The following is a 26,136-nucleotide window of genomic DNA, read 5'->3' on the forward strand; positions in this document are numbered from 1 at the left end:
TTGACATTAAAAATAACATTCCTTTGAAAACAGTGATGATCTTTGGGAGGAAGGATTGTGACTGCTTCACATTTTGTTTTTTCTTTTGATCTGCAATAAACATTTTTTCTTGTTATAAGAAAGGCATTACTTTTATAATTAAGATACAACAATAATTTTTTTGAAACGTGCATCCCTAGTTCTCCCTCCATGCAATTTTTTTTTAACGTTTATTTATTTTTAAGATAGAGAGAGACAGAGCATGAATGGGGGAGGGGCAGAGAGAGGGAGACACAGAATCCGAAACAGGCTCCAGGCTCCGAGCTGTCAGCACACAGCCCGATGTGGGGCTCGAACTCATGGACCGCGAGATCGTGACCTGAGCCGAAGTCGGCCGCTCAACCGACTGACCCATCCAGGCGCCCCTCCATGCAATTTTTATAGGTACAAAGAATGGACACTTGAGGGGATAAGCTTTCATGGTGACTCAAATCAATCGACCCCAATATGGCAGGGAAGGATGGAGAGGAAGTTTAAGTCTTCGAATCTAACATTTTCAAATATTGAGGCCAGATAGTATGTGGTATGTAGTAAATGTCCATTAAGTATCTGTTGCCTGAACAAATATCAGGGAAGCCGGTGAAGCTTATTACTCCATTCATTCATTTCCCCTTCTGGAGATCGTTCCAGTTGGAGAATTCCTCTTGTGGCCTAGGGGCGAGGGATGGGTAAGTCAGGAACAGTGTCCAGACAGGTTGAATGACCTGTTCAGGTTGCTCTGTAGGTTGGAGGCCAGTCAGCAGAGCCTGGGTTAAATCCAGAGACCTGGGCTCGCCCAGGGTCCAGGGTCTGCAGGGTCCTCAGCCAGTCAGGGTTGAGCACGGCCCCGGACTGATTGCACACATGTTGCTCTCCATGAGCGGTGGTGGTGTTTGGAGCAAAAGGGTGCCTCGAACAGATCTTAGCTACATGGAACAAAAGTAAGTTTGGGAAAAAAAAAAAAAAACAACCCACCAACTCCCTCACATACTAGCACCCTTCCTGCCGGCCCTGTTGTGATTTTGCACTGAGGGTGCATTTTAATTGATGAAATGTGCTACACAGCCCAACCAAATTGAAAAGTAACAACCTTCACTTACCATTTGGAGATGTGACGGAAGTGCCAGAAGTTAAACTCTGAGGACTAAATGAAATAACAGAAGCTCCCTATACTCTCTTGAAGAAGCTCATTAGTTTTTGCTTTCTCACATTCTGTTTGCTGTGGCCTGCAGCCAAAAATGGCGATAACGGTGGAGATAGTAAGTGAGAGTTAAAAATATGGGCAGAGTGGCTGGGCTATGTGCAGGACCCAGGGCAGCTGGGGGAAGGGCTCAGGTAGGGGGCAGCTGGGAGGGAGGGGGGAGGGGAAGGAGGAGGGGGAAGGAGGGCAGAAACAGGCTGAGAGAGAGAGAGAGGACAAAGAGACCTGGGAGATTGTGCGCTGAGCATATATTTATACCAACTGGAGTAGGTCCCGAGGTCGAGGTCATGCAGTGGGGAAGGGCAGGGCAGGGTCAATCACGTCTTGTTGTTTCGTCTGCACACCGTACCCACAGCAACAAGTAGACACAAGGGAAATCAGGCTTCACGTGAATTTTGAGGGCAGCCGTGAGAATGATGAGTGGGAGAGAGGATGTCTCAAATGTGGCTGGCCTGGCCACGGCAGGCCCCCTAGTCTATGATTACAGTTATAAGGAGCAAGCCCTCCCACCCTAGCCCCTCACTTATCAGGTAAATAAGGGGGCCCCTGGGGCTCTCCCGTTTATCACTTAATCCCTGCACTTGCAGGCCTCGCACCAGACCCGGGCAGAGTGGGAGCTTGCCAGAGAAGGGCTGCTTGACATAATGCACCGTGGTGCCACGTCCTCCCTTCCTGCTGCTTCTTGACGTCATACAGCTCGGTATGTGCCACACATCTGCCACGAGCACAGGCTCTGGTGAATGGGCACCACCCCTTTCCCCAAAAGAGCTTCTATGGCACTGGAAGAGAAGGACCAGAACGCGGGTGCCACCGCCCCAAGCAGAGCATGGGGTCCCAGCTAACGGCGACTTGGGCCCAGCTTGCTACATGTACGAGTCTCTGACAAATGCCACAGTGTGCAAGCCGACTTGGGTCTGAAAGGAAATGTCAGAGAGCAAAAAAAAGAAAAGGAAAAGAAAGGAGAGAGAAGCTAGCATTTACTCTTGTGCCAGGCACTGTCACATATGTTATTTCATTGAATGTACGGAGATACCCTGGCAGGTGGTTATTTTTATCCTTTTTTTTTCTTCCCCCTTGACAAGGAAAAGGAAGATCAGAGAGGTTAAGGAACCAGTCCAAGGTACCTCAGCTAGTCAGTGACAGAGTCACTAGCCTGGGTCTATCTGTCTTTACTGCCCCAGATTCCTCCCGAGGCCTCGTGAAAGTCGCTGTCCACCGAGGAGACAAGGGGCCGCCATGAACATTGAGACAGCCCCAGATCACAGCCAGGCTCCGGCTGCCTCCCACCCCTCCATAGATGTATTTTTTCAACAATGAGGTTTTCTCTGCAAGTTAGTGATTTTATGGCTCTCAGCAAAAATCTGTGACACCAGATGTTAAATGCAGCAGGAGAAAGTTATTTTCATCATTGGTGAAATCTTGCACAGTGCACTGAGTCTGGTCACATATCTGACTTCAGGCAACATGTGATCTGATTTCTGTTCACAGAAAGAGGCTCGGCAAGGGCTGACAGAGACGTGAATGGCTGTTTGGGCCTCTGGGTATTGGGAGAGGGGGCAGCTCAGTCTGTGACTTCTCTTGTGACTTGACTAATAAACAACACCTGGCTTATCTGTGGGACCAGACCTCTCGGCCAGAAACCCTGCCATCACTTGCTGGGGCCTTGACAACAGCACTTTTGGAACTTGTCCACACTGAGGCCATCATTCCCTCAAGTCCTAGCTGGTTGTGTCATATCGACCCCTTCTCTATTTCACTTCTGTCCTCTCTGTTCACTTCTAGCATGGTGTTCATCATTTAGATTCTTGGGTCAGTGTCCATGGAGCCAGCAACTATTGGATCGAACCACATGAAATTGCCTTTTTTTTTTTTTTTTTTGGTGGTTAAACAACAGCCAAATATTGGCAATTGTAGTCAGAGTGGTTTCTTCATTGTAAATTGAGGTGTTGGTATCTGGATCACAGGGTTGTTGAAAGATTTAATTAGATAATGTTTATAAAGACACCAACGACATTGCTTGGAACATAGTCAGCGCTCAATAAACGGAAGCCAGGCTTAGAATATGATTACTATTGTCCCAGGCTCCTTACTCCATCTGCCTACAAGTGGAGTCTTGCCCCAAAGTCCTGCTTCATGTCACTGGTCATGTGTGCCACTCCCCACAGCTTGAGTCTCCCTGAAACGCCAGTCCAGCTGAGAGGTTCCCACCACCAAAGACTATCTCCAGCCCTGAATGTCTGCCTGCCTGCCATTGCCCGGTTTCATGTGGTGCCTTCATCGCCTGATGGCCCCAGTGTAGCCAGCTTCTGGGCAGAGTCCATCCCCTCAGCTTCTGTGTTCACTGAGTTACGCAGATCTTAGGTTGGTTTCCCTCTGTGTCCAGAAGAAATGGGACAGCAGGGTCTTCTGGGGGGACCACAGACTGCTCAGCCTGGGCAGTTCTGTAAATTTAGAATTTGGGTGGTCAGGACAGATTCCTACTAGCTTGGCTTCTGGGAGGGCAGCGCACGATCAGGGCCAATTTATTCATTTTCAGTGAGAGACAGAGCAGCCAAAAGGAAATGCTGGGGTCAGTACATGGTCTCCAGGTGGAAAATCTTTAGGGGAAGTTTATGGGATATTTGTTGAAGAGTGAATCCGACAAAAGGAGGCCAAGCATCTTGAGGGATGATGAGGCCTGACGGGTCCTCTGCCCCAGCCGAGCACTCTCTCTGGTGGCCAGCTGGAGTCAGTGATTAGTGCACTGACTTTCTTCTCTTAAGCGGGGCTGGGTAGAAACAACCAGTTCTTCCCTTTAGCGGTGCTAATTATTTTCCTATTCCACTATGACCTCTCCCCTTTGGTAAATACCACCATCGTCCATCACATATGGCAACACCATTTGATCCCATTAACCATCCACTAGCTTCCTGAAATGCAGTTAATCTCGGTTTTGCCTTCCTGAGATGATCCAAGTCATATTCAGTTTAATTCAATTCCATACAATATTTACTGTGTACCTGCCATGTGCCAGGCCTGCCTAAGATTTTCCAGGTTATATTAAATTCAGTCTCTTCAACTCAGTTTAATTTGACCAGTACTTAGTGAGCTAGGCCCTGTCCTAGATCCCAAGGCTGCAATGGTAGACAGTATAAATATATATAGTCTTTATCCTGTAATCTAGTTAGGGGAACTACGCAGGGAAATTAGCAATCACAAAACAGTGTAGAAGGGTTACGATAGGGAAATATGAAGTGCCACTGGGCAGTCATAGGAAAGGCATCTAATCTACAGTTCTAGAGGGCTCCCTGGAAGAAGTGACATCTGGTCTGGGCCTTAAAGATCGATAGGAGTAGGGGGAAGGTGGCCATATGCATTTGTGTGTGTGTTTGTGCATGTGTGTGTGCGTGTGTGCACGCACGTGCACATGCATGTATGGGTGTGGAAGGGGGGCCCAGTGGAGACAGGATTAGGAGGGTACCAGGGGCGAGGCTAGGAAAGGGTTGAGAACTGCAAGGTCTCCTAGCCCAGTTAAGTGGTGAGGACTTTGTCGTCCTAACAAGGGGAAGCTATTGAAAAGTTTTAAGCAGGTTGTGAAGTAATCCTATTTGTGGTTTAGGATGATCACTCTGACTGTAGGGAAGGCTTTGGGGGATTTCCAATATCCTTTACTAATACTTTTATAGATACATGTCTCAATTTCTGCTTACATATGATTAAATTTCCCCGTGGATTATGGATTATCCCGTTTATTTCATTCATTATTTCCAAGTTTCTGATGGACTGGGGGGGGTGGAGAACACTCTTTGTCACCCAGTGAACAGAATATGTCTCTATCCCCTCTTTTTTCCTGCCTAGGTGTTGCTAGAAATGAACCATCATGACTCACCCCTGAGCCTAGTAATAACAGACTGGAATAATGCCGCGCAGAAAAAGTATTTTCATGAGTATTAAAACACTTTTTTGGAGAGAGCAAATGGCCGTAAGATGACTTTAAAAGTAAGAATTCCTAACTCTGCATTTGGTTGTTTAGGTTCCTAAATGATCTGGGTGTTACGAAGGACTCTGATGTGCGAGTGAGGGAGACATCATTGATCACTTCATTAATGGAAAAGGCTCTGGGGAAGGACAGAGATAATCCTGTTAGGGAAATCAGCAGGTTCTAATTGACTTAGAAGTAGTGGGGGCAGGGGGCTCCATTTCTTCTCCTTCACTTGCCATCATCAGATGGAGAGGAAACAGCTCTGCAGCTCTCGCCTGAGACTAGATTTTCCTTCACCAAGGGGAGGAAGAGGGACCTGATGCTGGCCTGTTGGGCACCATGACCTGCCTATTTTGGCTTCCACAGTGAGGTGTGGGTGAGGAGCAAAATGGAACTTCGTGATACCTACAGAGTTACTCTGCACTTCGGTTTGGGTTTAACACATGGAGGGAGGCTTTGCCTAAATTTCCCATCTTTTGCCACTTATCAGCTATTGAAAAGTGCACGTGTTCAGAGGCGCCTGGCTGACTCAGTTGGTTAAGCATCCCACTCTTGATTTTGGCTCAGGCAATGATCTCATGGTTCGTGAGTTCGAGCCCTGTGCTGAGCTCTGAGCTTGGGATTCTTTCTCTTTCTCCCTCTCTGCCTCTCCCCTGCTCGCTCTCTCTCTCTCTCTCTCTCTCTCAAAATAAATAAATACACTAAAAAAAAAAAGTGCACATGTTTGTGTGCATGAATGTGGATAACAAAGGATGCAGCTCCTAAAGGGGCAAGTTCCTGACAGCTGTGGAAAACAAGTCAACTTGACTTTGTTTCCTCAAACTTCTTGGCTGTGGGGGCCTCGGTCTGAGCGCTTCTCTTTCTTTCACCGATTGCTTCCATGGGATTGCCTCCCTCCCTCTCTTCTTCCCTTCTCTGTGCCTTCCTTCCCCTTCCCCTTCCCCTTCCCCTCCCCCTCTCCCTTCCCCTTTCTCCTCTCCTCTCCTCTCCTCTCCTCTCCTCTCCTCTCCTTTCTTTTTCCTTTCAGGAAAGGTTAGTAACTTGCAACTGAAACCTATTCCATAAGCATTTCTAGACTACCAAAAGGAGCTAAAAAATAAGTAAGAGACTGTAGCTTCAAAGGCAAGCCATAAATAGTGAGTCCATAATGTGGAAATTCTCAGGGTTATAAGAGAGCTGGAGAAAGTGCTTACATTCAATGAGCAACTACTAGCTACTTGCTGTACATTATTTCTTTTAATCCTTACGAAAACCTCCTGAGGTAGACATTCTAATCCTCATGGTATTCATGAGAAGGTGATGTTCAGGGGATGTAAATAACTTGTTTAATGTCACAAAGTTCAGCTATGGCCACAGGTCCATGTGACTCCCAAACTCATGCTTATTTTACGCGTGTTTCAAAGTATGGAGAGAATATATCCAGATTTTTTTTGGAGGAAAGGGACTGTGGGTAAAGGCTTCATAAAGGAATAATACAGCAGGTGGACACTGAAAAGAGGGAACCTATTTTAACATTTGAACATTGGGATTTTGTAGTGAGATATGCTTTTTAGTCAGAGAGAGGAGAAGCATACAAGGAAACTTTTCACATGCATATTAAGTGAGAGAGTTTCAAGTAGAGACTTCTCTCCAAACTGGGTTTCTGGACCACAGCAAGATATGTTGGGGGAAAATAAACTGGCTTTGAAGCCTGGGTTCAAGCCCTGGCTCCACCATTCTTTGACTTTCTTGTGTGATCTTTGGCCAAAATAACGACTCCGAGGCTCAGTTTCTGCATCTATAAAATGGGAATAGTGATAGCTACAGTAATACCCATGAAGATTAAAGAAGCAGACATTTATATTGTGCCTGGCACATGGCAGCTCCCCAGTCGATATTAGCAATTCTTAAGATAAAAAGCTACCTGTTGGGGTCCAAGCCACTGGGGTCAGTCAGGAGAAAGAAGTGAGGGAATTTTCAGATTCACCCTGGGTGTAGGCGATGGCTCTCAGAAGCAAACACTGCTCCCTCTAATGACACATCCCTTGGCCGTGTCTGGGAGCGGAACTATTTCCACCTTTTACTGTGTAGTTAGTACAGGCTTTTACAGGCTTCGGTTTCCTAGGAAGGCAATTTTTGAAGTGTTTATTATTTCTGGTTCTTATTCAGATGCTTGCTCGCTCTTCTTTGCACCGTGGGATGGTGCAGAAACGAGAGGCCAGGGACAGCCCCATGACGGGGAATGTTAGAACACGCTGGTCCACTGAGGCCAATTTGGTACGTGTAGCAGAAGGCCTGTGATGTTCACGAGCCAAGAAGTCTGAGGAAATGGGTCTGCGGACACAGGAAGACGCAGTCTCAGAAGAATCCCATACCGGCGCCTGGAGCACACAGTCTAGGGCCACAGAGTGGATGGAGCAGAAGGTGAGACAAGCCCTGTACAAGCTACAGACACAAAACATTACCGTGCAGACAAATTTCTTTACCCTGACGACACCAAAACTTACAGGAGAACAGGCCGTCGTACGGAGAACGTGCCTCCCCAAACCCTCTCACTTAAGCTGTGGCTTGCGTATGTGATCTGCCTCCTCCACACTCTCCTGTCCGGCCTCTTCTCCTACCCTTCCCCCTTTCATCTGCTCGGCTCCAGCCACATCCCTCTCTCTGCTTTCCTAGAACATTCCAGTCCTGCCCCTGCCCTAGGGCCTTTGCTCTGGCCTTCCCTTCTGCCTAGAATGTTCTTTCCTGATTGCTTTGCTTAATAGGGCTCCCTCATGCCCTGGCCCTCGCCTGCTTCATTTTTCCAGAGCACTTATTCGTCCAAGTTACAATGTTCGTCACATAACTCAGTTATCATTCTAAGTTAGAACGTTATTCTAGCATTGTTGTGGGTTGAATTGTATCCTCTTTCCCGAAATTCGTATGTTGAAGTCCTGACCCCCCAGGACCTCAGAATATGACTTCATGTGGAGGTAGGGTCTTTACAGAGGTCGTCCAGGCAAAGTGAGATGGGACAGGTGTCCTTACAAAAAGGGAAAATGTAAGAAGTAAACATAGAGACATACACAGAGGGAAGATGATATGAAGACACACAGAGAGAAGATGGCCATGTGGAAGTCAAGGACAGAGGCTCGGAACAGACCCCTCCCTCAGAGCCCTCCCTCAGAGCCCTCAGAAGGAACCAGGCCTGCTGACTTCCAGCCTCTGGGTGAGACACTGCATTTCTGTTGTCTAAACCACCCGATTTGTGGTGCTTTGTTATGGCAGCCCTGGGGAACGAATACACAGTCTCTGTAATTTCCTCTCTCAAAATTAAACTTATTCTAGATCTCTCCCTGTGAGAACACAAGCTCTACAAGGCAGAGCTTGCTTTCTGTTCGGGTCGCAGATATAACCCCAGTACCAGAACAATGCCTGCCATATAGGTGCTGTTCAATAAATATCGGTGGAGTAAATCCATCAGAAGACAGGGCATTCATACGTTTACTCTCCGAGTGCCCACATTAGGCATGAGACTGGGAAGAGCAGCTGTCCGCCATGATTTGCTTGGTTCTTCTATGTGGGGGTGAGGACCCTGTACTCTGGGCGCTATCTTCACTTCCAGCAGGTTTCAGAAACCTGAACCATTCTTCAGAAGACCTTCAAGGATGAGGAGGGAGCAGGGCCTCATCGGTGCCCAGAGAGAGTAGCTCCAGATGCAGCATTTAGCACACAGCCCAGGATCCAGTTACACTCGACCGCCCTGCTACGAGCACTAATAGGGCCCGACGGCCTAATAGGCTGTCCTGTGGTGAGGCTGTGTTGGGAAGAGGTTACCAATAACAAGATTATTCTCTTGACGGTTAGCTTGGCAGGGGTCAGCAGCGCTGGAAGTAGGGCGGGTCAAGGTGTGCTGGGCAGAGGCTCGTGTGCAAACTCTGGGCTCTCAAGCCAGTTTCAAAAGGAGAAACCCCTTCCCTGTTGGCTGGCTGCAGCGGCAAACAGTTTTCTGGAGACACAAAAGGTCCTCTTTCTTTTCTTTGGCTCTTCTTTCACACTGGCCCAAGTGAACTAAAGGTATTAGCATAGCAGAACAGCTTTTACTGAGCACCTACTTATGTGGCAGGAGCTGTTCCACCACGAGGAGATGAAGAGGTTAAAGACACACTACAGAGGTATCATGAGGATGGAATTAAGTGAAATTAAATGAAATGCTAAGGAATGGATGGAAAGTGCCCAGTACAAGGTCTGGCTTCGAGTGAGCATTGAAGGATGCTGGGTTCCTTTCTTTGGCTTTTGGCGAAGGTAGTGACCTGGGGTGGAAGGCAGCATATATTACAAAAAGGCAAGTTGATTTCTAGTGTCTCCTGGTGGCAAAGGCTCTTATGTGTTACAAGTTTCAGAGGAAGCCGATGTCATGAGGCTGGACTGATCATGGCGACGAGAGTGGACCAGAGGCTGAGAGATATTTGGATAAGGGGAGATGTATGGAGGTGTCTGGGTTGAGATTGAAGCTCGTGTATTTTGTAGGGACAAAGGCACAGCTGTGGGTGGAAGTGTATGCATTTGGGAGGTCCCCAAGGTAAGGCCTGGGACCAGGGAGATAGGGGCCAGGCTCTGTGCTAAGAGCTTTGTGTGTATATTATTTCTTTAAAAATCATGTGCCTCTAGGAACTACGTTCAATGATCATCTCCATTTTCTAGCTGAGAAGATGGAGGCCCAGAGGGGGAAGTAACCTCTGGTTGCACAGGCTGTAGGGGGCAGAGTCTTGGTGCATTTGACTCTAAAGCTCATACCTTTTCCCACAAACCAAAATGTCTCCATTCTTTCTATTGTCAGCTTCTACCTCCTTTCCACCCCGTGTCCTCTCAGGGTATGGGAGTACAGTCCCTTTGTTTGGCAATGGGATTCCTTCTGGGGAATGCAGAGTACTTTTCCAAGTGTCACGTCACGTCCCTTAACACTGTCCTTGTGACAGATGGTTGCACCTTCAGTAAGACTAAGCGAATGTCCTTGAGAATGTATAAGTCTCTTAGGGCTGCTGTAACTAACAAGTGCCACAAGCTAGGTGGCTTAAAGCAATAGAAACGTATTGTCTCATGGCTCTGGAAGATAGAAGTCCAAAATCAAGGTGTTGGCAGAGGCATGCTCACTCTGCAACCTGTAGGTGAGGAACCTTCTTTGACTCTTCCTAGCTCCTGCTGCTATCCTTGGCAGTCCTGGCTTGCAACCACTCTCATCTCGGCCTCTGTCTTCACAAGTTGTGTCTCCCTGTGTCTCTTCTTATAAGGACTCTGGTCGTATCGAATTAAAGTCCGCCCCAGTGACCTCATTGTAACTTGATTCAACGTTTGCAAAGGCCCTATTTCTGTATAAAGTCACATTCACCGGTATTGGGGATTGGGGCTTCGACAGATCTTTTTAGGGAACACAATTCAACCCATAACAGAGCACCTTAGTCAAGATCCCACTACTGGCTGGGACCTCAAATAGGATTAAATTTTGAATTCCTTGCTTTCTTCTAAATTCTCTGTGTTCTTTCTTACCTCCTTGCTTTGTTTATCTAACTCACTGTTGGGATTGTTCTCTTCCTTCCTTTGTGCTGGAAAGTTCCTCCTTCTTTAAGTCCAGCAACCTCTGTAAATCGTCCTCCTTGACCTCAGTGACCTCAGCCCTACTGGCAGCTTCTTTCTCTAAACCCCATAACAATTAGGTTGACTATTTTACAGTTTACTAATTCCTACCTGTCACTTGGTCTTATTTGCCTAAGTTATAAGTTTCTGATTCTCAAATACAGGCTAATCGTGACCATTTCTCCAGGGGTTAGTGTTGAGTGAGGCCACCGCAACTCACCGCAACAAAGCCTTGCTGGGAGAGTACTATTCATTTGTTTCAGATTCTAACTGTCCATTAGGGTTCCTTGGATTAATAGGACCACCCGGCCTACACAGAGGGCTGCGCAATGATCGGGCAAGGCTGATGCTTACAGGAAGCCAAGCTGTGCCAGGCCCTAATTCGGTACTCTTTCTCTTTCTTCAAGACTAGAATCATCTGGATAATTGTCATAACTTTCCACCTGACTTAGCCTGTGCCCACCAAGCCAAAATCACCAGAGGTCTGACTAATCTACGGACTGGTAGACTGGAAGCTAAACTGATTACAGACCAGAGCAGAGTGGAAAATCTAAGGGCCCCTTTGTTCCAGATGTCCTCAGTGCAGCTCCGCCCCTGGGGGATCACGTTGCAGGCTCTGCTCCTGGGGAGCAGAATGCTTCTCTTTCCTCCCCAAAGGCTGGCAGGAGCCCTGGAACAGTGTCTCTGCCCTGACAGCTTTTACGTTACTGACAGTACATCCTCTGTGGGGCCCTGGTGTTTCCTCCTTCTTCTTAAGCACCTCTCTTGAGACCTTCCAGGGCAGGACTGATTGGAGCCCATGTTCCCTTCACTTCGTTTCTGGAAGTGAAGGCCCAATGATACCCAAGGAAGTTAGCAAGAAATTGAGAATATGAGAATCTTAGTTAGGTTGGATGATTTTGCTCAAATGTATATCGCTTGGGGAAAGGAAAACTGAGGCATCCAGAAATGAAGCCGTGTGCTTAAGACATACTTCACAACGATTAGGTGACAAATCTGAGATTAGGACACAGGTCTTTTTCCATGCAGACCATGTCTTATCTGCTCTCCCAGGTGGCCTTGGTAATCATGGAGCCAGGGACCCAGGAGGGGACTCTGCCCCCTAAAAGGAGTATGGAGGGAGGTATTCCTCTACATGTAGGATTAAACCCAGTCGGTCTCTGCTCACCTCTCTAGCCTCAGCATGCACCTTTCTTCCCCTGGTTAACGAAAGTGTAGCCATCCAGACCTTCTCTCATTTCTCCCTCCCCACCTCCAAGGCTTCACACAGGCTCTTCTCACAGTCTGGAGTTGTCTTTTGCCTACATTTCACCTGTATACTACCAACCCATTCTTTAATTCTTGGCTTAAATGTCACTTCCTCAAAGCAGCTTTCCTCGAGCTCTGTCATCTCAAGAACACTCAGCACTAACTGCTTTCACAGGACTATGCATTTTCTTTCATAGACTTGTCTGTTTGTTTGATGTCTGTGCTCTCCTACCTCACCTAGTCTCCAAGGCTCATGTGGACAGGGACCATGGGTGCCTTGCTGATGAGCACATAATCTGGGCTAGGCACATAGTAGGCACTCTGTACAAATTTGCTAAATAAGTAGATATATGAATGAATAAAGTAGAAGACTGGCTTCTTGGATATGAGAGGGGCTGACCGATCCATCTATCAGAGCTTTGTTGTGGCTACCGTGTGATAGAGGACATGCTAACTCACTTCAAGCAGGCTTGTGATGTGGGTCTGTTTACTCAAGCTTTTATACAAGGCAGCTAAGGCTCAGAGAGGACGAGTGGCTTGCCTAATGTCACCCACATTGCAGATGGCCAGGCATAGGTTAGAATGCAAGTTTGCCCGGGTCCAAAGCTAATTTTCGTTTTCTGGTGCTTCCACTGGACATCAGAAGCTTTCTCTGTATATCAGAAATGTCACCACGTCTCCTTCTGCGCGTCAGGCAGTTCAGGCTTTGGCTTTCCCAAGACTGCATCCCTTATCAGTGGAAAAGCAAGCTCTTGATAAAACTGCTGGCTCTCAAGTCAGAGTTTTGCATTCCAGCTTCACACTCGGGACACCCCTTGGGTGTGCACTCTTTGGGGTTACAAGTCCCTGGGGCACACACTAGCAGAACTCCGGGCTGTGTGGGGTGAAAAAGAAGTCATTACAACACCCATTTACCACGAATCCTGTTTTTTATTTTATCCCTTGTAACTAAGAACAAAGCTCGTTTCACCAAAATGTTCTCGTGCCAGGGGCCCAATGAAACTCCCGTTTTCAATCACTTGCACATAGTTAAGTGGAGACAGTTAGAACACTCTAATTACTGAGCTGGTAGGTCCTGCTGACACCTGTAAGACATTTGGCCCAGTGCAGGAAGTAAGGCTTCCTTTCCAGTTTACATCACCATTTAATCTAATTATTCCTTCCAGTTTAGCTTTCACATACTCCATCAAAGAAGAGATTGCTCATTTCCTTGTGAAACTGTATACATCCACTGTAATGCTATTTTTTTTTTTTTTTGCCTCTCGTAAGTAATCTGAGATTTCCTAACCTTCTCCCCCTACTGTATTCTCTGGTTAATGTATAAACTTGGAAGAAGTTTTTTGACAGAGAAGTCAAGAAGGTCTCACCTGTGGGAATAGCATTTACATTTCAGAGAATTTGAGAGCTCAAAGGGCCTTTCTGTCCTCAGCCACGTGGAGTCCTTCGTTTTCTAACTAAGGAAACTGAGGCCTCAACAGGGGAAACCAATCACCTATTGAACTCCTCTTGAGCTCTTGCTATGTATGAGACTCCAGAAAAAAGTAGCCCTTTTCTCTAGGCCAAGCCCCTGCCCTCAAGGAGCTTGTGTCCAGAGGAAAAGAGAGAAATAACTTTAATTGAAAATAATTAATGAATCTCAAATGCTCAAAGTAATGTATAAAAGAAGTACAGGTTTTTTATTAAATTTAAAACATTGTGGAAAATTCCCTAGGTAAGTGATGCTTAAAATGAATCATAAAGAATGAAAAAGAGAGGGGAAAGTGGGTGATGGGCATTGAGGAGGGCACTGGTTGGGATGAGCACTGGGTGTTGTATGGAAACAAATTTGACAATAAATTGTATTAAAAAAAAAGAACCCAATCCTTGCTATTTTCAAGAAATTGAATTACAGAAAAAAAAAAAAAAGAATGAAAAAGATTTCACTAAGCTAAGAGTAGAGAAAGAGCATTCTAGGTGGAAGGAGCTAGCGTATGGTTAGGGCCACTGAGAGATGTCTGGAACACCTGGAATGGGCAGAGTTAAGAGAGAATGCAGTCGAAGTGAGGCCACCTGAGTGGCCAGGTGAGGACCAGTCTACGGTAGAGCCCATGTTAAGAATATCTTCTTGAGGTCATGAGTGGATACACCCTTCTAAATCCACTCATCACCCTTCTGCACTGTGCTCCGTGCCCTAGGAGGCTGACCTCTATAAGCTATCTTGACAGGACTCCCTTGACTGCCCTCTGACTTCCGGTTGGGTTTGCCCAATAGGTGGCACCAGGGGAGATTGGAGAATGTGAGGAGAGAGATAAGGGCATTCATTCCCTGGGCTGCCTCTCGGCTGGGTGATAGGCTAGCAAAACGTGTTATGGAAGGTCATGGTTCTGGGTTAGGTGGTCATCTCCTATAGGTGTCCCTTCACATGTCCCTTTAAGCTTAGGGATTGTAACATGCTCTGCTCTTGCCAATGTTAGGTCACTTCTGATCTCTCCTTAGTCTCACTCTTTCCTGCCCACCCCATTATAAATAGACCCTTCATTAACCTCCCTTCAGTGACTCCATTGGAGTTTTCCATCTGTTTCCTGCAGGGTCCTTTAACAAGGGCTCCCACCCCAAAGGGCAGCCTGCAATGGAGAAGGCCCTCAAAGTGAGGATGTCAGTGATGTGCATCCCATGGCTGTAGCTGCTGAGGTCAGATCAAGGGAGAGGTAGCTGGGGGCCTAGCAGAGGACCCTCTGAAATCCCACAAAAGTGCACCCAATAAAGCAAGGCATCTCTCAAACCTGGCAGGCCCAGAGATCTCAAAGCTGTCTTATGAAGGTACCTATCAAGGAGGAACTTTCTTATACTCTCCTTCTACCCCAATCCCGCAGCCCTGTGCTCCAACCACAGAGGGGCCAGAAGTCAGGATAAACAAGTTCAGGGAAGAGATGGAGGGAGAGAGACAAAACCAGGTGTGCCCATTGTGTGAAGGTATGCCACTCGCCTGGTGCAGCAGACCCAGAAGATTGAAGTATTGATTGATCTATTTGCATCTCAAAGTTGAGTTACTGTCTGAGTTGTCAGAAAAGTCATAGAATTGTCTGAGTTATCCCCCAGGTGCAGGGGAATGACTTTGACTCCTAGCAAACAAATTTATAGGAATTGTTGAAAATCAAACACCCACAAGCGCTTTCAGTATTATTCTCCATGTAATCTCCATGTAAGTCTTCAACATACTGGTTTTATGATTTTAGGAAATGCTGCAAACTGAAACTCTATTGTGAATTGACAAGTTGCCTATTTCACTTTGTTCGACTTGTGATAGATACCATTAAACTCTTTTTCTGAGTAGCTAACTCTTAGGTAACTGATGTTCCTTCCAATGTACTTTGTAAAATATTGTTTCTGATACCAAATACACAAGTAAGTAAGTAAGTAAATAAAAAAGTGTCTTTTCTTCTGAGAGAGGACATTGGAATAGCTGGTTGAGGGTGTTATGATGAAGCAGATCCTAGCAATATAGTTGTAAATAAAAAATTGATGCTCAGATCAGGAAGTTATAAAAAATTGTCAGAGAACATTTTGCATACCTGCCATGTTATACAAATAGTTAAGTCACACTAATATGGATGCTTTGTATTCTTTTCAGGAGCTCTGGGAACCCACAGTTCAAGGGAGAGTACTGGGAAGGGCCTACTGGGCATTAAAGGGAGGGTGTTAATGGAATCATGAGTATTTATCACGTAGTAGCCATCAACATGAAACACTGTGGACTTTGCATTTATAAAGGCATGTCCTAACTTTATAACTGATTTAAAATACTTGCTAGAATCATGGCAATAAAGCAATAAGTGAAAACAAGGAAGGAGAAAAACGTGAGGCAAAAACTTGCCCTAGAGAGGTCTTGAAATTCACTTTTGTATGAGTGATGGCAGGCTGACAGGCAGGCCTTCGTAGACCCTTCATGGAGACCTTCAGACGTGGTCGTTTACATTTTGTTTCCCCGAAGAATTAAGTATTGAAGTTGTGGGTGCTGGTGCAGCAACTATCACAGAGAAGGTGTTCACAAACTATTTGCTGAATGAATGGCTTAGCCAGCACCTTCCTTTTACAGGTGGGACACAGGCACTAGTGGGCCAATTCCTTCCTTTCTCTCTGCTTTGCTTCATGCCAGGTACTTTATAGACTTTAAGTCTAAACTTCACAAAATCTCTATGAGGCAGGAGTTACGATTCTTACTGTGTGGATAAGAAGACTGAGGCCCAGAGAAGTAACACAGCTGGTGAGTGATGGAGCCGGACTTATCCCCCCCTGCCCCGGCCACTGCCCCAGACAACGTAAAGCACACCCGTTCTTGGGTTTGTGGGACTGTTGCCCATTTAGCCTAAGACAAGAACCATAAAGAATAGAAGTGTTCATTGGTAACTTTCTAAAAAGCTTTCAATATGAGAGTTTTGGGCCCAATAGCTCTGAACACTTCAGGAAACCAACAATAATTCTTGATGGGCATTTCGGAGGATAGGAAGCCGCAAGATGCTGGAAAGGAGGTCTGAGAGTTGAGAGAACAAAGTAAAGAGGGAATGATACATATTCCAATATTTGACAGCATTATGAAATAGGTAGGGTTGGCCTTTGGTACCCTCTCATCTCTACTTATTGTCTTCAGAATCCAAAGAGTTAGACATTTAATGGTGGGATTCCAGGCATTGTTTTGGGTGTTAAATCTGCTTTCTTCTCATTAGCATAGCTTTTGGCATCCCTAGAAGGCTGTCAAGTTCATCTGCCCATTCAGTAAAAACCCCAGTTTCTATGGTCTTGTTTTATTTTACAAAAACACATCTCAGGGTTGGGAGAACCAAGTCAAGCCAACGTGGAGCCAACTGCATTCTCCTGTGACCTTCCGGCTAGGAGTTCCTTGACTCTTGGGGGATGCCATCATTCATATTTTGTTCCTTGACTCGGGTACACTGGGAATGTTTATTGTTTTTAATTTAATTTAATTATTTTGGGGGGGGAGGGACGTTTCTTTAAATGAAGCTTATGTATACAGATCCTGTTTACAATCTTTCCCACTTCCATTACCATTCTGACCTCATCTCCTACTATGTTCTCCCTGATCACTCTGTTCTAGCCATATGGGCCTCCTTGATGTCCCCTGAGTGCGCCAAGGGTGCTTAACTTCGCCTTTACACTGGCTGTTCCTTCTCCCCCCCAGACACCTGTGCAGCCCACCAGTCACCTCACCTCCCTCAGCATCTTACTCAAATGCCAGCCTTTTAGACTCAACTTTCCTGACCACCCCATTTAAAACTGGACCCTTTCCTCACTCAGTACTCCCTTACCCCCCTTTCCTCTTGCATCTGCTGTACTCGGAACAATGCCTGATACGGAGAAGGTACGCAATAAATATTTTGAATAAACTAATGAATTCGAGCAGCCTCTGCTTTAATTAGATTTTCGGCAGCCACTCACAAGTCTTCAGTGCCTGTGCCTAGCTGGCACTGTTCTTCTGCTCAAACACTTCCCATTTTTATTAAGCTCCTTCCTGCTGGCCAGCTTGAGGTCAAACCTTTTGGCTAACAGGGGCAAGGAAGAAGACAGCCTTCATCAAGTGTAGTGAAATCGCTGGGAATGGCTGTATGCTTTGAATCAATACTTTTCTACTTTAAACACTCTTTCTAAATCCCTTCTCACTCCAACTAAGGCCGACCAAAAAACAACCAACAGCTCGTGGCGGAGTTTGGTCTTTGATGTTGAGTCAAAATTTAAGTCAGCCTTCATTTTTATTAATCTTTATTTTACGGTCAAAAGAGGGGGTTATGGAGCTAGAGCATTTGGGTCTAAATCCTTGTTCTACCACATATTATCTGGGTCTCGGATAGACCAGTTCTCCTCTTAATAGTTCCTCGTTAGTAAAGGGAGGATAGTTGTCATCTACTTCATGCGGTTGTGGTGCGAATTGGCCAGGCTAATGTGTGTGAAGCACTTAGAACTATGAGTGCTCAGTGAGTGTTAGCAGCCTTCCTATTAGTCATCAGATGAGAATATGGCCACCCTCCTGTTGAGCATAAATGGTCACAACGCAGCACCCCCCATCTTTTCCCCTTAGCTGTCCTCATCAGCTGCAGACCCCGGCTTGGTGGGGGTAATGATTTCCTGGGTCTTGTATCAGCACAGCAGAATGAGGCAAGGAGACAGCCATGCCCAATTAAAACAGGTCACTTAAAACAACCCTGGGGCCAGCCTGGCTGGACCTCCCGTGGTCATCCCTGCTTACCAGCATCCCTACCTACTGGTAGCCACTGCCCGTCGACTGCCTGTGCCTGCTGGCTGGAGAGAAGACCACACTCAGAGCTCTTGCCAAGTCATGGGTGAGAGGCAGGCTGGTGCCTGGCCCAGCCCCATGACACAGGGGCCTGTTGCCCCAACTGAGATAATTTTCTTGTCACAAGGCCTGAAATCCTCGCTCGAAGTCATCTTCAAACTGGTGTTCTGAAACAGGGCCAAGTCCCCAAGCCTGAGTTTCCAGGCTAGGGAGCTGGTGTTGCTAAAATGCACCTTTCTAAGAAAAAAAAAACAAAAAAACAAAAAACTTAATTCAGCTACATAGCTTGCCAGGGAGAATTAAGTGTCAATGCTTTTTTTCCCCCGTTTTTCCTTTTTTTTTTTTTTTTTTTTTGGAATTGGCTCTTTGGATGTAGACAGGAAGCTTCCGAGTCTTTTGCGACAACAGGAGAGAAAAGATGAAAAAGAAAATCCCCTACCTCCCTGGGGAGACATTTGAGGAATAGTCAAGCCTGAGGGAAGTTTGAATGCCAAGAAAGCCGTGTTCTGAGCTAGTCAGAATGTGGGCACGGTGGGCAAGATTTGGGCAGCTGCACAACTACTGAGCAGCTTTCTATTCAAACCCACTCTGGCAGAGGGGAAATGTCCTTTCTGCTTTCTTTCATCACTTTCTTTTAAAGGGGGGGAAAAAAACACCATGAAAGATCTAGAGACATACTGATGTCACCGAGAGGGGAGACCTAGGTCATAATCAAAAGTTGGTTTCAGGGAGCCCTTCCCCCCCACCCCCCCGCACCCTACAATAAAAGCTTTGCTCTAAAAGGCAGCTCAGACAATGGATCCGATGCCAAACCATGTGAAGTGCCCAGAGGCAAGTCCAAAACACCCAGCCCACCAGAGGGGACAGGCTGCCAAGGCACCAGATGCTGTAGCTTTAAAAATATCTTCAGCTGCGTTGGCATCTGCAGCTGCAGGCTGCTGCCTGGGAGAAGGAGCAGGCCGGGGCTGGGACAGCCGGGCAGGCGGCCGCAACCCGCGTGCATGTAATGGAGAGCGCCTCTAACCACGGGGCTGCCCATTTGGCCTTGTTAAATCACCCCCAGCATATGGTGAGAGACATCTGCCCAGGATTTGGACCTCACAGACTGGAAGAGGAGGGCTCAACACAGGCACTCGGAGGCTTGAGAGGGTGGAGGCGGCTGGGAAGGCATTTCTAGGGCCAAGGGCCTCATTTCACAGAGCAGCCCCGAATTCTGAGAAAGAAGGGACGGCCTCAAGGTCATGCCCTAGCCCTACTGTCAGATCTGTGAGCGACGATTCGTTTCGTTTCTTTGAGCCTCTGTTTATTTATCTGTGAAATGGGGTAGACATACACCCTACAGGCTTGATGTGAGGATTAGATGCAATAATTTAAGGGAATGGCCCCTGTCTTCTAGTTGAATGTTTCTCAGTCTTCCAATTATAAAGATCAAAAGCAGCCACCGACAATGTTACGTTTTCAAGAGGCTTCAGAGAAGATTCAATACTTTCCCAAATCCTTCTCCACCTGTCTAGAGCTAGAGGGAACTGCATCCTTTTGATTACTATTTAAGTACTATTTTAATGCAGCCTCACTTCCCTGGATAAAAATGTGAACCGTAGAAGGTTTACTTCTAGGTAAGTTTCTTCTTTAGGGGCCGTCGTGAGTTATAGTGCATGCTTTGTGAGAAGCCTTAAAAACTAGGGAAGCTAGCAGGGGAGCCAACATCTTCATTAGAAAGCAGCCCTTAGCCTGTCAGAGCCATTTAACTTCCCTCCACCTCAAACCTCAACTTCAAAATCGAAATTATGGTTTTCTTCTTTTCTTTTTGGCTTCCAGATAACACTACTGGATTATCTTTGCACCACTACCCTCCCATTAAAAACAGCCACCAGGAAGTAAATTCTTAAGGAGGGCAATGGCCCAGCCTGGAATGTAGTGGGGGAAAATATACTCCCAGAGTAGCATTAAACGAGGAGAAATTCACACCGAAATCCTCGTGGACATCGGCTCTGCACTCACACCTAAGGTGACTGGAGGTACACCACTGTTCCCCCTTTTGCATATGAACACTTTGTAAATACCTCTGAAGAATACGACATATCTTTGGAAGCATCCAAAAATCTCTCCCGATCAGATCTAAAGACTTCCCAATACAGTAACATCATGACTGTTTCTTCACTACAGGGGATATTCGTGGCTGCCTTACCAGTCTTTCTTCTCACCTGTCCCCTATTCCTACAACTTCGAATCACCTATTAGAGATACCAGTAGTTCTAGGTTCCACTCAAGGTGTGGAAGGTATGACTGGGTATTTTGGTTTAAGGATGGGCCATGGGACCTACACGGATCCAGAGTGGCTCTTTGTTTTATTGTTGTTGTTGGGAATGCTGGGACCCTTTCTTGTTAGGTATGAATGGGGAAGTAACTCAGAAAGATTCCTGCCTTAGAATTCCAAGGTAGTCAAAATGGAGAAACTAGGTGACTGTGAGTTGCTGGATCAAGCCGTGACTGAAGACAATACTACCTTTGGGCTTTTTGTATTTTATAATATATATTTTATTTATATGTACAATATGCGTATTATATTTATATTTTAAGCTCATTTGGGCTATGTTTTCCTATTTAGCAACTGAAAATCCAGATGTGCTCCGGAAGCCCTCAGAAGTTACAGACATTTGGCCTTGGCTTATCTTTAGATCATCAGTTAAGACCTAAAGTCTTTTTGGTTTGTCACATATGTTACATGACAAAGCCTTTAGAGCTGGGGGCTGAGTATGCAGATCATGCTCTTATAGATGACTAAGATAGTCTTGGATTGGGAACGAGGATAAGTGGGGGCAAATCCTCATCTGCCACCAAAAATACCTTCCTGGTCCTTCATTTATCCACTTGGATTGAAAAGTGGGTCTTACTACATTAGGATTTGCCAAACTTCAGTCATTTATCTATTATCGTTACATTTTTTTTCTATTGTCGCCTGTGTTATTAGTTACTTAATATTTTTCTTTAAATTAACCCACTTTCCCTAATTTTATAAATCTTTAAGAATAGAATAAAATGTATCTTATGATAGAAAATGGAAAAGCCAGTGTTTAACACACATGAAAATAAACACTTTGTTATTAACATGAAAATGCTTGTGTACCACCTAAAATGACCTTGCATATGATCCACTGGGAAAGTCTAGGAGTTGATCGATGGCTTTCAAACTGTGTTTTTATGGGCTAAACTATTTAAATTTAAATTATTTGCAGTGTTATATGCGAGTTTAATTTTGTAGCACATTTTTAACTATTTTGAAAATTGAAATAAAAATCCATGAATATATTTAAGTCTGTGTATATATATATTATATTTCTATTAGAGACCACCGTCATAATTATTTGTGCTGATAAGGTTACTAATTTTTGTATGTGCTCAGAAGAAAACTTCCAACAATTCCCATGGGTACTTTTAATTTTATTTCAAAAATAAGTCTCATCAAAATTGTAATACAGAAAAAGACAAATTACAAACGGGCAACAATCTCAATACCCACAGAATCCCTTTGATGTTAGAAAAATAACACTACACGTCTGTACATACATTCTAATGTCTTACAAATATGTCACCGATTGCGACCATTGTAGCTCTCCAGTGGTCTTTCTGGAATGCAGATTTTTAACCTAAAATTGTATGAGTGAGTCACAGGTACCCCAAATAAATGTCAAGTTAACATCATATCAGTTGCTTTGGCCAATCCTTTTATCAAACTGTAACATTCTAATGCAGAAACTTGTGAATTTGAGACATGCTGATCTCCGTGAATCACATTATAGACAACTTAGTGTTAGTGTAAATTTTGGGCTCCTCCTGTCTGATTTTCATATTTATGTCAAAGAATATAGAGAACCATAGTAAGTGTTGTTACAGATTCAACTTTGAAACTGAAAATGTCTCGCTATCCTGCCTTCAAGCTTCTGGCCCAGATTAAATGAAGAGTATCTTGGCGATTGTGAGTCAAGCTGTTAACAAAAAACAAACAAACAAAAAGCCCACAGATGTTACCACTTTCTCTACTTATCAGTGCAATCGGAATTTTCATAAGGCCATATATGCAAAACAAAATGCCAAAATAAAGATGATACTGAGGCTATGATTGCAAATGTCACCTATCACTCTAGTATCGAATGTTGGGGACGAATCTGAATAAACCCATTGCTCTTTACGGTGGAACTTGATGAAGCACATGTGATCAGTTGGAAATTATAAAACAACATTTTGTCAATATGATATCAATATATGTGTCCAGGTACACAGACACACGTATACACCCACATACACACGCTCATTTATTCGGAAAGTCGTATGAGTTTTCAGGTGTTCCTCCACCTCTAAAAGTAAAGTCCTTGTTTCCCCTTGGGCTGGTAAACCTCAAAGCCATGGTTTTGAAAAAGAATAAGAAAACAACAGGTAACATTTGTACGGTGTTTTTCAGAGGCACAAAGTGCTTTTTCTGTTGACGGAAGGCTATGAAATCTCAACCTGTAACCTTAAATCTTACTTTTTCTGTGCCGAGTTCCTCCCCGGCTCCCAGGCCACGCTGTACTGCCCCACGACACATCGTTTTGGAATGGTTACTGTGCAGGCTTGCCTCTGTGGCTGGATTGTGACTGTCTCAGAAGAACACACCATATCTTGCTCATCTTTGTGTTTTCAGTGCCTAGTCTCACGTGGACTACCTGCTTAATGAACGCTTAAATGAATGAATGGTTGTGTGGGATCCAATAGAAAAGCTGAGCCCTGTATGATTAAGTTTTTTTTTTTCCCCCATTAGCTCAGCACATGTCTTCCCCATCAGGAATATTTATTAAGTAACAGCATATGTTGTCCTCATGAAGGAATATTTATTAAGCAACAAATTTGCGCGTAGAATTTTTTGGCAAGGTACCACTTGGTCTGACATCCCTCCTCTCCTCTCAGTCTTGACTATCCAAGTTCACCTCCTCCAATGCTTTCCCGGGTCTATTTCCTTGAACTCTTATCAGTACACATCTGACCCATCCCTACCTCTGGGCCTCTGTGCATGTGTTTCTTTTCACCTAGAATACCTCTCCTCATCGTTTCTGCACCTTCATTAACACCTGTACTCGAATCCTTTCTCCTTGTCTCTTCTGGCCCAGCCCTAGCTGGAGGTAATGGAGTGCAGATATGCCATTTTCTAAAACTCTCTAATGGAACATATCACTCTTTTACTTCGTGTCACTGTTACTTGTAAACAGGCCTCCTTGACCCTTCTGGATTTTGCTCTCCATGAGGGAAGCCTGCACCAAATCATTTTTGTGTCTACCAGAATACCCAAAGCCTACAGTAGATGCTGGAAAAATATTTGGCGAGAGAATAAGTTGTATGGTCCCTATGGTTCGTTCTGCTGCTGTCCGAAACAACTGATAAGATAGTCGCTGTCACAATTGGAATAGAATCCTGGAATCTTGAATCAAGCTCACCCATTCCCACCAAGAAAACGAAAGGAACTTATTCCTGCTTTTTGTTGATTCTTACGTATTTACTAGCTGCATGTTCTTGTGCAGGCCACTTAGTTTTTCCAATTGCCCAGCTGTTCTTTCATAATCATGGCTGAGAGTGTGTACCTGAAGAGTGAAATGAGCTAATATATGTAAAGGGCCCGGCACAAGGCGAACATCGAGTGGATAGTCTCTATTATTACAATAGGGGTTATTATTATTGCCAATAGATGCTAAAGAAAAATTTTGTAAAAATTGGAAATTAAAAGGCATGTGAATAGAGGAAGAAGGTTAAAGCTGTTTTGTAGCTGATGAACAGCTCCCTGACGGTAGGTTCTCTGTCTTTTCTGACTCTGCATCCCCAGCACTTCACGTAGTGCTTAGTACAAACAAGGGATGTATTAAAAGCTTTCTGGGGTGCCTGGGTGGCTCAGTCAGTTAAGCGTCCGATGCAGGATTTTGGCTCAGGTCATGATCTCAGTTCTGAGATATGAAATCGGGCTCTGCATCGGGCTCTTGGGCTAACAGCATAGGGTGGGTGGGTGGGGGAAGCCTGCTTGGCATTCTGTCTCCTTCTATCTTTCTGCCCCTCCCTGCATGCATGCGTAGGCTCTATCTCTCTCTCTCTCTCTCTGTCTCAAGATAAACATTAAAAAAAAAAGCTTTCCGATGGAGCCGTATGCATTTGTGGATTATGTTAACTTTGGTGTATTGTGTTCACTAGGTAACAGGAAGTGTCCCAGATCCTTTACAAACTGTCTCAGGTACTCCACACAACACCCCTGCTGGAAGGAGCTACGCTACTATTTTGTGACTGAGGTCACCCAACTTGCTTGTGTTTGCACAGCCAGTAGGTGGCCCAGCCATGATGAAGGTGCAGATCAATCCGATTCTAAAGACCACTCTCTTTTACCCATTGCGAGGCACACTGCAAGGTTGCCCCACAATGTTAGAAAGCTCATGGAATGTTCCAGGCCCTGAGCGAAGGAGGTGGCAGAGGTGATGGAAGACGGAGAAGGAAGCAGCAGCCCTTTGCCTTTGGTGACCAATTCCTCAGAGAGGGACCTGAGGGGGTGGAGTGGGGAGAGGAAAGCTGAGGATCACAAAGAGAATTCCTGACCGAGGCCAGCTAGGGAGCCAGGCTGCCCTGTTTCTAGCACAGTGCACTTGCCCCACCCAGGTCCCTGCCGGCTTCCCTCAGAGATTTCCTGACAGGCCCTGATCAAGGTCAGCAGTGGCCGGTTGCAAGGCAGGCAGGCGAGGTAACAGCAGTGCTAATGGGAACTTGGCCCTGCCCCAGGCGGGTATGGAAAGCGGCTGTTGGCTCTTGTAAAAATCCTTGGTCCAGGCTGGTTTTTCCACAAAGAGAAATTCACCGCCCCCAAGAAATGCTATCGCCTGTTCCCGGTGCCAAACTCGAGGAAAATCAAGTCGTGAGACTCTCTCCTCTGCCTGGCTGAAATGACAGATAGCGAAAGAGCTTTCAGTTTCCTCTCCCCCAAAAAAGTCTGCCAGAGATATAAATATTTAAAAACAGGAGCTAGACTGAGAGGGTTAGCTTTCACCGTGTCTTCTTTGGCAAGCGTTCGATCCACCCACCAGATAGCATTTTATTCTGTGTAATGGAATGGCAGTTCTGGGTCGCACATCCCAACTTCTGACACACTGCGTGGAAAAAAGTGACTGTGACCCTTGTAAACTATTTTTGTCTTTGGAAACAGATACAGACCCAGGTTGCGAATGCCAGATTGAACATAGCTATGAGCGGTTTAAGTGGGGTGTGTGTGTGTGTGTGTGTGTGCGCGCGTGTGTGTGTTTCCTGCTGTTCCCTTATTTTTATCTCCTGCTAAGAAGTCCCCTCTCTAATTTCTGTCTAGTAGGATAACTCCTCTACCTTGTTACAGAGGATTTATTTATTTATTATTATTTATTTTTATTTAGCTGTTCTCACCTCACGTGGGTTAAACAAAGTGAAGGTCTGTCACAGTGTAGTCTGAATTTCTTTGTTTCTCTTACGTGGCGGTCCCTGCAACTATAATAGGTGCAGAAGACAATTCAAAGTTATTAATTCTTTTTTCATATGGGGAAGTGGGTGCAAACCTCCATGATGTTAAATAGGTTTGAATCATCCCAGATGACCTTCACAATCAAGGTCTTTATAATTTTAGATAGATTAGAGGAAACTAATGAGGATTTTGAAACAAGCTTTGGACTAAAACTCTCATCATGCAAATCCACGGAAAAACCCCACGACTTGAAAGCACAATTAACCCGATCCCCTGTGCCCAACGTTCCTGTATCTGACTCATTGTATTTCCTCTTAATCTACTTTCTTCATAAAACA

Source organism: Lynx rufus, unplaced genomic scaffold (assembly GCF_022079265.1).
Source record: "Lynx rufus isolate CCGP_SWC_20201006 ecotype Redwood Valley unplaced genomic scaffold, mLynRuf1.p SCAF_2, whole genome shotgun sequence".
Classification (NCBI taxonomy): Eukaryota; Metazoa; Chordata; class Mammalia; order Carnivora; family Felidae; genus Lynx; species Lynx rufus.